The 7,364-nt window shown below is 36.1% G+C and overlaps 1 long non-coding RNA gene across 1 annotated transcript in view; it reads left to right on the top strand.

The window, feature by feature from the left end:
- Positions 1 to 2,790: 2,790 nt before the first annotated feature.
- Positions 2,791 to 7,364, top strand: part of LOC123389592 — a 30,279-nt gene continuing 25,705 nt past the window's right edge. The window contains exon 1 of the long non-coding RNA XR_006604224.1: positions 2,791 to 2,876. This is a non-coding gene — a long non-coding RNA (uncharacterized LOC123389592). The remainder of the gene's footprint in view (positions 2,877 to 7,364) is intronic.

The following is a 7,364-nucleotide window of genomic DNA, read 5'->3' as shown; positions in this document are numbered from 1 at the left end:
AATGGAGAACTTTTGGCATTTTGGGTGTGGCAAAGTATTATTGACAGTTATTATTAAGAGCCTGTTCTAAGCTAAGCATTTGGGGAAGTTTTGTATCCCAGAACCCTGAACACTAAAAGCAGCACTTTCTGGTGATTTTGGTCATTGAAAATACCTCCATAAATTACCAAACACTCTCAGGAGGGTAGTGCTTCCCCAGGTTATGAACTATCTTATAGCTGGTCATTAGGCACAAAGATTATGAGAGATTAAATTTACCAATAAAATTTTTCTGAGCCATGTTAACATTGGTCTAGATGATTTTTTGGTTGTCTTTGGACCATTATGTAAAACATTGATAACTCCTAATGTCATAGATTGGCCAAGTCCTCTTTTATAGCATTTCTAAGAGTCAGTGAGACCCAAGGTTGTTAGAGGGTCCTCCCCTATGCAAAGATTACAGAACTTCATTCTTGATGGGGAGCATTGCACCAATGATGTGGTTGGGATTGCCTGGACCAGAAAGACCTTGAGATCACATAAAGTTTAGCCTTCCATGTCTACCAGAGATATTTTTTCTTAAATCACAGGTCAGATTACATTATTCTCATGCTGAAAAATATTTTATTGATCTCCTATTGCTAAAGACTAAAATCTAGATCCTTTGTATGACATTTAAAAAGAGGCATAATATGTGAGCAAATTGCCTTTTCCACAGATAACTGTACACTCATGTTCACATGTTATTTCATTTCTCTGTCAATTCAAATAACATGAGCCTTTTCTGACTGACTTCTCTCTGTTTGTCAAATGAGCTATATACTTTATATCTCTAAGTTTTTGCTCTTATTACTTGGAATGCCCTTTTCAACTTGATTGCCTGATAAAAATCCTACTTAACTTTCAAATCATCTTTCAAATGTCACCTCCTCTGCAAAAAATTCCCCAACATTTCTGCCTCCCAGTCAGTTCTTTCTATTCATGACTTCAGACTCACTCCATCCATGATAGCAAACCACCTGGAATTTTAACAAGTGCTGGGTATGGTGGCAGAGATCTTTCTACCTTCCCCATGTTCCCTTTGGGCTCTTTGAGGAGAGCAATTTATGCAGACTTTGTGTCCTCCAGCATCATGCTGAGAAGGCAGATTTCATTGTCTCTGAGAGGCTTTACTTGTTCCTCATAGAGAAGAAACAGTTGTTAATCTAATTTATGGGACTGGCATGTAATGAGCAACATTGTTCCACCAGCTGTTGAGTTACTTTGTCTAAATATGAGGGAAAACACTCTACTCTTTTCCTTCTATTTCCTGTCTCACAGATGAGTAAGAAGACTGATGGAAAGATTATTCTGTTTCCAACTTTGTGGTGAGAATGTTTGAGTCAGGGTCCTAAAACTGCCTTCTAAAGACAGAAATCTCAATCTCTCTGTCTCTTTTTCTCTTTGTCTGGTATCTCTGAGCTCCTCTGAGTGTATTTTTCTCTTTGTCTTCTCTTTCTACTTGCCCATTTGTGTGTGTTGCTCTCTAATTCTGTCTTCCTCCCTTTTTGCTCTATGAGTAGTTGGTAAGTGTAGAAGGCCTGCTGGTAAAGTCAATTCCTTCCTTAGGTGGGTGTTCCAGGCTACAAATATGGATGGGTTGTAGAAGGATTCTATCGGACTTAAATTTAAGCCACATTCTTCAAACTGCTTTTACCTTGAGAGACCTGTACTTTGGAGTTACTGAGCTCTTGCTTGACTGAGTAAAAGTTTTTCACTTTTATTTCATTTTCTTCATTTTAGGCTTTCCATTAGATGGAGAGAACTCTCTGACTTAATTAATCTCCAGCACATTGTGTTTTAGAGGGTGACGGTCATAGACAGTGCTAGGAAAAAAGGATAACAGCTGCTGTCTTGTGGTTATACTGATTATGATTCCTTGGAAATGCAGAATAAATCAGAAAGGTTGGGTTTTCAGAAGGCAACTATCACAAAGGAAGGCAGGTTCCATTTAAGTAAGACCATCTTAGGATGAGACCAAGAAAACGAAGATATTGGTGTTGGAAGACATCTGGGCTTGTTGAGGGAAGACACCATGGGGGAAAAGGCAACTTCAGTAAAAGCTGGTGTCTAGGTGTGACATTACTGCACATTTTTAGGTTTTGAAAGATTACAAGAGCATTTGAGACTCTTCACATGCTCTTCCTCTCTAATTCCCAAATACCATCTGGATCTTTGTTGTGTTCTTTGTAATGACAGTCTGAACTACAGTCCTCGTTGCTAGAAACACAATTTTGCTTAGCATGATTTGTGAAAGTACTATATTGTTTTTGCATTTTTTAGAAAGAAAGAACATGTGCAGTTGTAGAGCTAATTATGTGATATTCTTCTGGGTCCTACTGAATTTTGAATTATTTATAAAAGTGGACCTTCTTAGAGTAGTAGACTTTCTTCTTCTTAATATAACTTTGAAGATGCTGAAGGAGCCACAGTTACGCAGAGGAATCCAGATATTACTTGAGAGAAATTCTTTGAGTTGAAACAGAGCATAGTAAGATATTAAGTCATTGAAAACTGTTGATTTGGGTGTCTACAAAGGGTGGGTGATTTCATTTTGGGGATTTAACTTTTCTTACCGAGGACAGAAGTAATATTGTTTAAATATGTTTATGTTACAAAAACTGTATTGTTTTTAATAATCTTATACTGTCACAGAACACATGTTGTCTTCCATGCCCTGGTGAGACAAACTGGGCTATGTGAGAAGGAAAATGGAAGATGGGAAATTAAATTGGAATAAAGTATAATTAATATTATTTCTTCACTTATTTTAGATTCATCTGAAAATGAACACTGTCTTGTCGTAGGAGAACAGAAAGTATCAGTGGTAATAGAGATTAGGAAGTAACACGAGGAAGGTAAATACAGATCACACATGATTTGTTTGCTAGCCTTTCTCTTGATGGGCTTATAAATATGCCTGGTTGACCATGGATATTACAATGGCCCTTGGGATGAAAGAACAAAATCTGAGGAACATCAAAAGAAACCTCCTTTTTCTGATATTCTTCCTTTAGCTCCTTTAGAATTTCTATAAGGGAATTTCTGTTTTACTACCCCATCTTTCCCTTCACTCACTCTTCACTGTAGCAATAACAGCAAATAGTTGGACTGGTAAGAATTTGTCATTCAATAGGTCACATTTCTTCTACCAGTTGGTGTGCTTTACTTGAACTCACCAGTCATGCAATACATGGTCTTTTATTGGAACTATATTTGTTCTCAGGCACATTGAGTGCTCTTATCTTCTCAAATATGCATTGCTTTCATGTAATAATCATGTTATCAGACAAGGACAAATCCATCTCCTGACTACATTACTCCCCTTTAAAATTTGCCCTGCCATTCTTGAGCTTTCCATTTCTCAGTTCATTTAGTGCATGGTTCCCAAGAAAGGCTTATACTATGGATCCCTGGTCCCCATCATTATGCCCCAAGATTTATAGATTTAAGAAGGGAGTGAGATGCCTCATTATCATACCAGTGTAAATCCATACTCTTTACCTTTGGGGATAATTATGAATTAAGTTTTCTATTAATAAATTTATTCATTGATCTCTATTTAGACTGCTTTGTGTTTATCTAGCCCTGATTTTATCTTTGATGTCTTATTTAGATTTCCCTCTCTGCTTTATTTAGTAATCTTGCCTGAGCCATCACCCAGTGGACTTTTATTTCTGTTTCTTCTCTTGATTTTGATTTCACCTAAAGTTACAGACAACCACACTCATTTCATCTTTTGATCTGTCCTTTCCCCATCCCTTCCCCTGGCCTGCTTTCCCAAGGAAGGGATTCGGCACACATTATGACATTGCAATTGCTCTATAAAAGTGTTATATTTGGGGGCACCTGGGTGGCTCAGTGGGTTAAAGCCTCTGCCTTCAGTTCAGTCATGATCCCAGGGTCCTGGGATTGAGCCCCACATTGGGCTCTCTGCTCAGCAGGGAGCCTGCTTTCCTCTCTCTCTCTGCCTGCCTCTCTGCCTACTGTGATCTTTGTCAAATAAATAAATAAATAATCTTAAAAAAAAGTGTTATATTTTGAATCCCCATCTCCCCAGTACTATTGCAAAGGGAGACACGATTAACAAGGAAAACAACATCTTTAACTTCTCTGAAATTAATCTCTAGGAATTAAACATAGGCCATCTTTGGAACTGGGAACAAACAAACTGGGAGCCCAGATTGAATTTCATGTTGCTTACTCTTAGAGAATTTAGGGTAATTAACTTTTCTGGACAGCCATTGTAGCTAGCCCTTCAGGAATCCATTGAGGAACCTTATGGAAAAGAACTTACTCCAAATGTAGAGAGGCCATTTGACAAACTAAATTCATTATCAATAAGGAGGATGACTATGAGTATGAGAATGTAAGCTGCTCATATTCTCTCTAAAGCAACACAAATAACTTAAAATCAGGTATGGATAGACCAAATAAGATATGAAATGCCCGTTTGCAGATTTACTCCCTGGCTATTGCAATGTGGTCCCTGGCTTTCCCTCCTCTCTCTCTTTCTCTCTTCTTACCCTCTAGTCTGATATTTCTGTTCAGTTCTAACATAGAGCAAATTAACTGTCTTTTTTATCATCTTGCCATTTATTGTCTACAGATACCTTTGGTGACTTTCCAAAATGTTTCCTAAAGTATAACTCACTCCCTAAGAGAAAATACATTATGAGTTGTTAAGATCATAATTCTTTTTCACCTCGATGAACAACTCTCAAATTTTTTATCCAGTGCCTTCTCTGCAATATCAGACATGATAAACAGCCACTGCAGGGGCCTTATCAGTGTCACCGTAGGCTGACATGGTCTGGTTGAATGGATTACACAAGTATTCCATGGGGATTATTGATTGTTGTCTGTTTGCACCAAGTGAAAAGATATCTGTGGTAAATGCTATTGAAGATCATTGCTGCATGTGTAGTTTGCTTATTACAATTGTTCATGGAAATGTTAGTTGCAATTCAGTAATTCTCTTTAGTGTCTGAATGTTTCTAACCTTGATTAACTTATTAATGCTGTCTACTCAAGCTGTGGTGTTCTCTTTAATTTTTTCTGTAAACCTAACCTTATAAAAACATTATATTTGCATATAATCATATCTACACACAGTCATTTAATCAATTAGATTTGAGTTGAAAGCTATGTACAAAGACCTTAAGTAGGTCATGCTTAAGGTATAAATTGTATTGTAAGTAATTTCTGATAATATCTCTACCTTGCAGGAGATTTCATATATAGACTGCTACAAGATCATCAGATTATAGTTTTGGAAATGATTTACAATACAATTTATACTTTACTTAAGTCTTTTTGTATAGTTCTCAGTTTAAACCTAATTGATTAAAAATACATATATGTATGTGTATATATATGTGTATTACATTTTACTTTTCGGATTTGTATACACATATAACACAATTATAAATTAATTATCCCATGTAGCTTTGTTTTATAAATAATGTGTTTGAATTCCACATTGATAATAATTATCTAATCTAACAGAATGGGATTCACAGGTGTTTCTCCCACAGTACTAGGTATGCAATAAAGAAATTGCTAGTTGACACAATTATAGCATGCTAACTTTAGTTTGTTAGAATTGAAAAGCATTCCATCTGTGTGGGACTTCAGCCTTAGATACTACTTTTTCCTCTACTACATGGGAAGAGATATTCTAGATTTGGACTAAAGGAAAAATTTTTGTATAGTGATTATCTTATACCACCTATATTACTCTATTTAATGCAAGAGGCAGGGTTCTTAGTATTTTTTTATAATTTCTCAGACCGAGGAAATATATCTTTGTATATCTTGAAACAAAGGCCTAGAGTACTATATATCAATTTTTAAACTGTAATAGGAAATCACTATGATTATATAAGTATTATTATTATCATTATCATTGTATATATTAATTATTTCTACATGAGGAACTTGGTAATTAGCTATCCAATCAAGAAAACGGAGCGTCTTTGAAGATTCTGAACTTCATAAAATCTATTTATAAGTCCCTTAGGAAGTAAATCCATTATTTTATAGACATATCACATGTTTGGTGTCAAATAACATTACTATATCCCTTATTTAGTACACTTAAAATTAAATATCATTTATTACTCCCACCATTATGAAAAACAATGTGTTATAATAAACATAACATTTTAATATGATATTTATTAGAAATATCATCAAGAGCATTCAAGTAGTAGACAAAATTAGTTAAGAAGAGTTTCAGTGCTATTTTCAGCTTCCAAATCTCGTTAATTTGTTATTTTATCAATTACAAGGCCTACATTTTGTTCTAATTCCACTTATAGTTATGTGATCACTGATGAGTCATTCATATGTCTAATTCTATAAAGCCATATGGTTCCTCTCTAAAAATCTGAGATATATAATCTACAGTTAATCAGTGAGAGGATTAATCTAAAGGAAAATTTTTAAAAAATGTATTGAGTAAAGCTTCATAGTTTCAGTTGTTAAGTGACAGAAACACAATTTAAAATAAATTAATAAAATAGATGGTAGAGGGATTTCTTGGTAGGTAAGAAGTCATTTAATTTTTTTTTAAAGATTTACTTATTTTAGAGAAAGAGCAGGGAGAGGGGCAGAGATAGAGGGAGAGAAAGAACCTTAAGCAGACCCCCACGAAGTATGGAGCCACCTTTGGGCTTGATCCCAGTGGCCTGAGACCATGACTTGAGCCAAAATCAGAATTGGATGCTTAACTGACTGAGCTACTGGGTGCCCCTAGAAGCCTTTACTTTTTATTGTTTTTTCCATTTTTAAAAAATTTATTTTCAGCACAACAGTATTCATTTTTTTTGCACCACACCCAGTGCTCCATGCAATCCGTGCCCTCTGTAATACCCACCACCTGGTACCCCGACCTCCCACCCCTACCCCTTCAAAACCCTCAGGTTGTTTTTCAGAGTCCATAGTCTCTCATGGTTCACCTCCCCTTCCAATTTCCCCCAACTCCCTTCTCCTCTCCATCTCCCCTTGTCCTCCATGCTATTTATTTTGCTTCACAAATAAGTGAAACCATATTATAATTGACTCTCTCTGCTTGACTTTTTTCAATCAGCAGAATCTCTTCCAGTCCCGTCCATATTGCTACAAAAGTTGGGTATTCGTCCTTTCTGATGGAGGCATAATACTCCATAGTGTATATGGACCATATCTTCCTTATCCATTTGTCCGTTGAAGGGCATCTTGGTTCTTTCCACAGTTTGGCGACCGTGGCCATTGTTGCTATAAACATTGGGGTAGAGATGGCCCTTCTTTTCACTACATCTGTATCTTTGGGGTAAATACTCAGTAGTGCAATTGCAGGGTCA

This window comes from Mustela putorius, unplaced genomic scaffold, assembly GCF_011764305.1.
Source record: "Mustela putorius furo isolate JIRA1106 unplaced genomic scaffold, ASM1176430v1.1 tig00003987_pilon_pilon_pilon, whole genome shotgun sequence".
NCBI lineage: Eukaryota > Metazoa > Chordata > Mammalia > Carnivora > Mustelidae > Mustela > Mustela putorius.
This window is presented reverse-complemented; position numbering and strand designations above follow the sequence as displayed.